The sequence below is a fragment of the Cinclus cinclus genome, unplaced genomic scaffold (assembly GCF_963662255.1).
Source record: "Cinclus cinclus unplaced genomic scaffold, bCinCin1.1 SCAFFOLD_36, whole genome shotgun sequence".
In the NCBI taxonomy this organism is placed as follows: Eukaryota; Metazoa; Chordata; class Aves; order Passeriformes; family Cinclidae; genus Cinclus; species Cinclus cinclus.
Window position 1 is genome coordinate 2,592,971 of NW_026912055.1, and position 7,878 is coordinate 2,600,848.

Consider the following 7,878-nt stretch of genomic DNA (forward strand, 5'->3'; position numbering starts at 1 on the left):
GTCATTTTGGAGGGCACTTTTGGCACTCAAATGGCAGCCAGGTTTGGAGAAAGGGGCAGCTTTGGTCTGGGAGAAATCCTTGACCATCTGGAATTTTTGTGTGTAAAATCCCCGGTCAGGCCACAGATAAATTGGCTGTGTATGGTGGCACTTTTTCACAGGAACACAAAGTCAAGACCCAACTTGGCAGATGTCATTTTGGAGGGCACGTTTGGCACTCAAATGGTAGCCAGGTTTGGAGAAAGGGGCAGCTTTAGTCTGGGAGAAATCCTCGACCATCTGGAATTTTTGTGTGTAAAATCCCTGGTCAGGCCACAGGCAAGTTGGCTCTGTTAAGGTGGCAATTTTCACAGGAACCAGAAGTCCAGCGCCCACTTGCCAGATGTCATTTTGGAGGGCACGTTTGGCACTCAAATGGCAGCCAGGTTTGGAGAAAGAGGCGTCTTTGGTCTGGGAGAAATCCTCGACCATCTGGAATTTTTGTGTGTAAAATCCCCGGTCAGGCCACAGGCAAGTTGGCTCTGTAAGCTGGCAATTTTCACAGGAAGAAAAAGTCCAGCTCCCACTTGGCAGATGTCATTTTGGAGGGCACGTTTGGCACTCAAATGGCAGCCAGGTTTGGAGAAAGGGGCAGCTTTGGTGTGGGAGAAATCCTCGACCATCTGGAATTTTTGTGTGTAAAACCCCCAGTCAGGCCACAGGCAAGTTGGCTCTGTAAGGTGGCACTTTTGCACAGGAAGACAAAGTCAAGACCCAACTTGGCAGATGTCATTTTGGAGGGCACGTTTGGCACTCACATGGCAGCCAGGTTTGGAGAAAGGGGCAGCTTTGGTCTGGGAGAAATCCTTGACCATCTGGAATTTTTGTGTGTAAAATCCCTGGTCAGGCCTCAGGCAAGTTGGCTCTGTAAGGTGGCAGTTTTGCACAGGAAGACAAAGTCAAGACCCAGCTTGGCAGATGTCATTTTGGAGGGCACGTTTGGCACTCCAATGGCAGCCAGGTTTGGAGAAAGGGGCAGCTTTGGTCTGGGAGAAATCCTCGACCATCTGGAATTTTTGTGTGTAAAATCCCCGGTCAGGTCACAGGCAAGTTGGCTCTATAAGGTGGCAATTTTCACAGGAAGGAAAAGTCCAGCGCCCACTTGGCAGATGTCATTTTGGAGGGCACGTTTGGCACTCCAATGACAGCCAGGTTTGGAGGAACGGGCAGCTTTGGTCTGGGAGAAATCCTCGACCATCTGGAATTTTTGTGTATAATATCCCGGTCAGGCCACAGGCAAGTTGGCTCTATAAGGTGGCACTTTAGCACAGGAAGAAAAATTCCAGTGCCCACTTGGCAGATGTCATTTTGGAGGGCACGTTTGGCACTCAAATGGCAGCCAGGTTTGGAGAAAGGGGCAGATTTGCTCTGGGAGAAATCCTCGACCATCTGGAATTTTTGTGTGTAAAATCCCTGGTCAGGCCACAGGCAAGTTGGCTCTGTAAGGTGGCAATTTTGCACAGGAAGAAAAAGTCAAGACCCAACTTGGCAGATGTCATTTTGGAGGGCACGTTTGGCACTCAAATGGCAGCCAGGTGTGGAGAAAGAGGCATCTTTGGTCTGGGAGAAATCCTCGACCATCTGAAATTTTTGTGTGTAAATTCCCCGGTCAGGCCACCGGCAAGATGGCTCTGTAAGGTGGCAATTTTCACAGGAAGGAAAAGTCCAGCTCCCACTTGGCAGATGTCATTTTGGAGGGCACGTTTGGCACTCCAATGGCAGCCAGGTTTGGAGAAAGGGGCAGTTTTGGTCTGGGAGAAATCCTTGACCATCTGGAATTTTTGTGTGTAAAATCCCTGGTCAGGCCACAGGCAAATTGGCTGTGTATGGTGGTACTTTTCCACAGGACCAAAAGTCAAGACCCAACTTGGCAGATGTCATTTTGGAGGGCACGTTTGGCACTCCAATGGCAGCCAGGTTTGGAGAAAGGGGCAGCTTTGGTCTGGGAGAAATCCTCGACCATCTGGAATTTTTGTGTGTGAAATCCCCGGTCAGGCAACAGGCAAGTTGGCTCTGTAAGGTGGCAATTTTCACAGGAAGGAAAAGTCCAGCGCCCACTTGGCAGATGTCATTTTGGAGGGCACGTTTGATACTCCAATGGCAGCCAGGTTTGGAGAAAGTGGCAGCTTTGGTCTGGGAGAAATCCTCGACCATCTGGAATTTTTGTGTGTAAAATCCCCGGTCAGGTCACAGGCAAGTTGTCTCTGTAAGGTGGCAATTTGCAGAGGAAGGAAAAGTCCAGCGCCCACTTGGCAGATGTCATTTTGGAGGGCACATTTGGCACTCAAATGGCAGCCAGGTTTGGAGAAAGGGGCAGCTTTGGTCTGGGAGAAATCCTCGACCATCTGGAATTTTTGTGTGTAAAATCCCTGGTCAGGCCACAGGCAAGTTGGCTCTGTTAAGGTGGCAATTTTGCACAGGAAGAAAAAGTCAAGACCCAACTTGGCAGATGTCATTTTGGAGGGCACGTTTGGCACTCCAATGGCAGCCAGGTTTGGAGAAAGGGGCAGCTTTGGTCTGGGAGAAATCCTCGACCATCTTGAATTTTTGTGTGTGAAATCTCCGGTCAGGCAACAGGCAAGTTGGCTCTGTAAGGTGGCAATTTTCAGAGGAAGGAAAAGTCCAGCTCCCACTTGGCAGATGTCATTTTGGAGGGCACGTTTGGCACTCCAATGGCAGCCAGGTTTGGAGAAAGGGGCAGCTTTGGTCTGGGAGAAATCCTCGACCATCTGGAATTTTTGTGTGTAAAATCCCCGGTCAGGTCACAGGCAAGTTGGCTCTATAAGGTGGCAATTTTCACAGGAAGGAAAAGTCCAGCGCCCACTTGGCAGATGTCATTTTGGAGGGCACGTTTGGCACTCCAATGGCAGCCAGGTTTGGAGAAAGTGGCAGCTTTGGTGTGGGAGAAATCCTCGACCATCTGGAATTTTTGTGTGTAAAATCCCCGGTCAGGCCACAGGCAAGTTGGCTCTGTAAGGTGGCACTTTTGCACAGGAAGAAAAAGTCAAGACCCAACTTCTGCCTCGTGTCCTCTGTGTCTGGTTTATAATGTGTAGACTATATGGATAAATGAATTCCACGTAAGTATGCCAAATATAAATAGAAAAAAAAATTGAAATATAGTTTTAAAATAAAGGGGTTTTAGTTTTTTGTTTTGTTAGAGGCCGGGCTTTTCCATAAATAATATAAAAATGTAAAGATACAGAATATATAAACGTGTGTGTGTGTGTGTGTGTGTGTGTGTGTGTATACAGATATATACACACACATAAAATACAAATGTTAGTAATATAAAGATTTCTTAATAAAAATAATATTGTACCCATGTTGTAATTGATGCCAATAAACATTAAATTCAGTATCCAAAAATAGGTATTGATTATGAATATAAATTAATTATTAACAAACATATATATATATATATAGCTAATGGGTTTGGTTTTTTTTTTAATTTGTTCATGGCAGGGATTTTTTAGTTTGGGTCGGGGTTTTTTGGGGGGCATTCGTTTAGTAGGATTTTTTAAAGGGAGGGACCTCGATGTTTTTTGGCCCCTTGTCTCTCTGTCTGTGTGTGTCTGTCTCTCTGTCTGTGTGTGTCTGTCTCTCTGTGTGTGTGTGTGTCTGTGTGTCTGTGTCTCTCTGTGTGTGTCTGTCTCTCTGTCTGTGTGTCTCTCTGTCTGTGTGTGTCTGTCTCTCTGTCTGTGTGTCTGTCTCTCTGTGTGTGTGTGTCTGTCTCTCTGTCTGTGTGTCTCTCTGTCTGTGTGTGTCTGTCTCTCTGTCTGTGTGTGTCTGTCTCTCAGTGTGTGTGTCTGTCTCTCTGTCTGTGTGTCTCTCTGTCTCTCTGTCTGTGTGTCTCCCTGTCTCTCTGTCTCTCTGTCTCTCTGTCTGTGTGTCTGTCTCTCTCTCTGTGTCCCCCGTGTCCCCAAAGAGCCGCAGCCCCGGGCTGAGCTCGGCCGCAGTGCTGCCGCCTTGTGGTAAGAGATCGGTACTGCAGCCGTGCCCCGAAGCGGCGACCGGCTCCTCCTCGGCGCTGCTGCGGGAGGGCGGTGGGGCGCGAAATGGTGCGCATGACCTTCTCAAGATGGCGGAGGGCCAAAGGTGACGATGCCGTTCCACTGGGACCGATGCGACGCTCGGGACGGCGGACGCAATAGGACCCCGGAGAGATACGCTGAAGGGGGGGGGGGGGTGTCCTTTTTTTCCCGCCCTTTTTTTGCCGTCCTATGTAGAAGGTCGGGTGAGCGATGGCCGAGTCGCCATCTTGGGAGTGGCACGCTGCAATTTCCGCCCTTACTGGCGCCATGTTTGGTCCTGGCAGAAGCCACTTCCGGTGCGTTGCCAGCGTTGTCGTGGTAACTGTAAAGCCCCAGATAATGGTGTCTATAGAAGTCGCCTGCCTGAATCCGACCCCCGACGCCGATGGCGCGCTCTCCCGCCGCCTGTCCCACGAGCCATTTCCAGCACCGCTGACCAGTCCGCGCCCGTCCGCGCCGCGTAAAAGGCGACGGAAAATCGCGCCGAGAACGCGGGATCGGTTTCGGGGCCGGATTCAGGCAGGCGAGTTCAATAATCGCCAATGTAGGGGGCCTTCTTATTCGCCTCCCTAAACAAAGATGGCGGAGGCACCGGAAATGGCTTCTGCCAGTACCAAAGATGGCGGCAGGGAAGGGCGGAAATTGCATCTCGACCCTCCCAAGATGGCGACTCAACCGTCACTCGCCCGACCTTCTGCATAGGGCGGCAAAAAGGGGCGGGGAAAAAAAGGACCCCCACGGGGTGTCGACTGCATTGCCTGCGCGCGACGCCGACGCCGATCCCTCCCCCCCGGCGCGATTTTGCGCGGCCTTTCCCATCGTGCCCACACGGGCTGTGGGCTCAGCGGCGCCGCGGACGCGCGGGAGCCCGGCGGGCGCCGACAGGCAGCGGCGGCTCCGCCCCTCTCTCTCTGCCGGGCTCCTTCCACGGCCGCCGTCGCGGAGAGCGACTCCCGTCCCGCCGCTCCTCTCCGCGCCGCCCGGGTCCGCTCCCGCCCGGGGAAAGCATCGACGAAGGAAGAGCGGTCGCCCAGCTCCCGGAGCCATCGCCCTGCCCGCAGCCGGGAGCAGCCCGCAGGAGGAGGCAGCTGCTCTCTCTGCCGGAAAGGTGAGAGGGGCGGAAGGACGGGGCGGGGGGGAGAGCGGGCACGGGAGAATTCCCAGGCACAATTCCAGCTCCCCCTCCTTGCAGCTGGCAGCAGCCCGATGTCCTCTGCGTGCGGCAGCAGCTGCAGCGCTGGTTTGGAGCAGGTTTCCATGGCATTTTATGGCAAAGGTGCCCTTTCTAGCCGGGAGCCCCGGCTGGGTTCCCTGGCTGGGAAAGTCCTTGAAGTAGCCAAAGGGAGCAGCTGCTGAGAATTCCGAGCCCGCTGTTCCTGTGGTTCTGGATACAATGTTTCAGTAGCGTGTGCTTCTGTCCTATGTACTGCAAGATGTACTTTGGAGCAAGTTGACCCTTTCATCTCTCCCCACCTGCATTCTTCCTAGGTGTACGTTTTATTCAGCAGCACTCAGGTGAGAGAAAGGATCTCTGTTCCCATCAGCATCAAAGGAAAAAGTGTGCTCACACAGACCTAAGTTGTTTGGTCAAAAAACTCTTACTTTGGTTTGGTCCAAAAAATGTTATTACTGTGTGCAAGCTCACGGGGAAGGTTTTATTCAACAGCTCTCAGTGGGACATGAAAGCTCCACTTTCCCTTTTCTTGAACAGTCTGAGACTCAATATTACTTGGTATCAATTTTATTACAGGCGATTTGAACTTTTTGAAGAGCCAGAAGGATTGTTTGTGCATGCGTGTGTCACTAATATCCCTCCTCCCTCCAATGCAGGATGGGGGAAAAAAGGCTGCAGAGCTTCCTGCAAGGGGCTGTAAGTGCAAATAAAGAGGAGCCAGAGGTTTAGTTGATATGAAGCACTAGTTCTGAAAAGAGCCTGATGGATTTGCTGATACCAAAACCAGTAGGAATAGGAGACTGAACTCGGGCATGGTGATGGTCTCCTTGGCTTTAAAAAGCTTTAATGGCTTTAAAAGGCATTTCTCTCAGACCTGGTTTATTTTTATTACCTTTCATTACATTTTAGAATAAAAAAGCCCCGCTCCATCACTGCGGCTGTGATGTGTGACTAAAGCCCATCTTCCCTCCACTGGGAGCAGGTGAGAGATGGAACTAAACCCCGAAGGATTTTCTGCTCACTGATGGCACCTGAGTTTTCTTGGGAATTCTCTGCCAAATGTGGTCAGTTGTTCTTGAATGTGGCCATGAGGGGAGTTGAACGTGCCAGCCCAGATCTGCAAACATGCAGTGCCAGAAGGAGATCCCTTGAAGTGTCACCTGGGATGTGTTCCACTGACTCACTAGTGGGTGCTGTGCCCAGGTCCCCTGTCCAAATCCTGGGCGGGGAGAAGCCAGGACTGCACATTGCTCGTGATAGGAAGTCACTTCTGGGGAGGTTCAATAGAAATGAGATGCCAGGGAGGGAATGGCTTCTAACTGTAAATATTTTTGTCCTAGAGGAGCCCTGCCCAGTCTGACTGCTGCCCAGTGCTGCTCCCTGACTGCACGCTCTCTTGGTGAGCCTCTGTCCTGCTGGCCGTGCCTTTTCTGTCCCCGTCCCCGTGCCGCTCCGTGCCCGTCTTTACCCTCCCGAGCACGTGGCGTGGTCGATTCCTGTCTCCCGGTCCTGGTTTCCCTTTTTGTCTCTGTGTCCCTGCGTCCTTGCTGTGTGTTTGGGACTCCGTCTTTTTGTCTGTCCTTCTCCGTGCCTCACTCGTGTTCCCGTTCTGTTCCCTGTGGCTCTGTGGTGCTCCCCGTGCCATTGTTTCCCCCAGGATCCTTGTGTCCCGTTCGCTGCCCCTGTTCTTTTTTAATCCCTCTCTCGTGCTGCCCATCTAGCATCCCTTTTTTGTGGTTTTGTTTTCTATTTTTTTTTCCTCCATTTCATCCTGCACCCCGATCTTCATTTTCTTTCCTGTGTCCTCTCTGCTGCCACTCTCTGCCTCGTGTCCTCTGTGTCTGCGGGGCTGGGGAGGAACTTTAGCCCTCCTGGGGGCTGCCCCCCACCCCTTTCCTTGTGCCAGCAGGGTCCCTTTTTGGGGGCATGGACCCGTGGGAAGGGTTCCCATCAAGGGCCGTGCTGCCGTCCAGGGCAGCTGGAGCGGTTCTGTGCCTTCATTTTGGGGGTGAGGGAAGAAGGCTGAGGGGGGGACGGGGTGGAGACTCGGGGGGCTCCGATGTGTTTCGGGGCAGCCCGAGGTCCCCGGCAGAGGGAGCCACGCTGCGGGGCAGGAGCAGGGGAGTGGGGAATGGGGCGGGGGGGGGGGGGGGGGGGGGCGTGCTGGGTGCCCTCCCCCAGAGGGACCCACGGGTGCCAGGACATTCCTAGGGAGGGGTGGCCGTAGAATACATGAAAAATTTTTGTTTGTTTTCATTTTGTTAGAGGAAGGCTTTCTTTAGTTTTGGCTGGGGTTTATTTTGGTGCATTCATTCAGGGGGATTTCCTGAAGGGATGGATCTCGTTGTTTCATCCCCCCCCCACCCCATCCCTTGTCTGTCTGTGTCTGTCTGTCTGTCTGCCCGTCCCCAAAGCGCCACAGCCCCGGGCTGAGCTCGGCGGCAGTGCTGCCGCCTTGTGGACACAGCGCGGTACTGCAGCCGTCGCCTGTCTCGGATGCAGCCCCACAGCGAGCAGTCCGCAGCAGAAGTGTGAAAGCTGGGATCCTTTGACTTCTGCAGGGGACTTCATTTTCTTTTCCTCTTCTTCTCTTCCAGGACCGGAGAAATGGTTCCACTCCTCCCATCTTTG

The 7,878-nt window shown here is 52.5% G+C and overlaps 1 long non-coding RNA gene across 1 annotated transcript; it reads left to right on the forward strand.

The window, feature by feature from the left end:
- The first annotated feature begins 5,911 nt into the window (after nt 1-5,911).
- On the forward strand, nt 5,912-7,272 carry LOC134057138 (uncharacterized). The gene is made up of 3 exons (XR_009934253.1): nt 5,912-5,943; nt 6,157-6,229; nt 6,588-7,272. It is a non-coding gene; the product is annotated as an uncharacterized LOC134057138 (long non-coding RNA).
- Nucleotides 7,273-7,878: the final 606 nt, after the last annotated feature.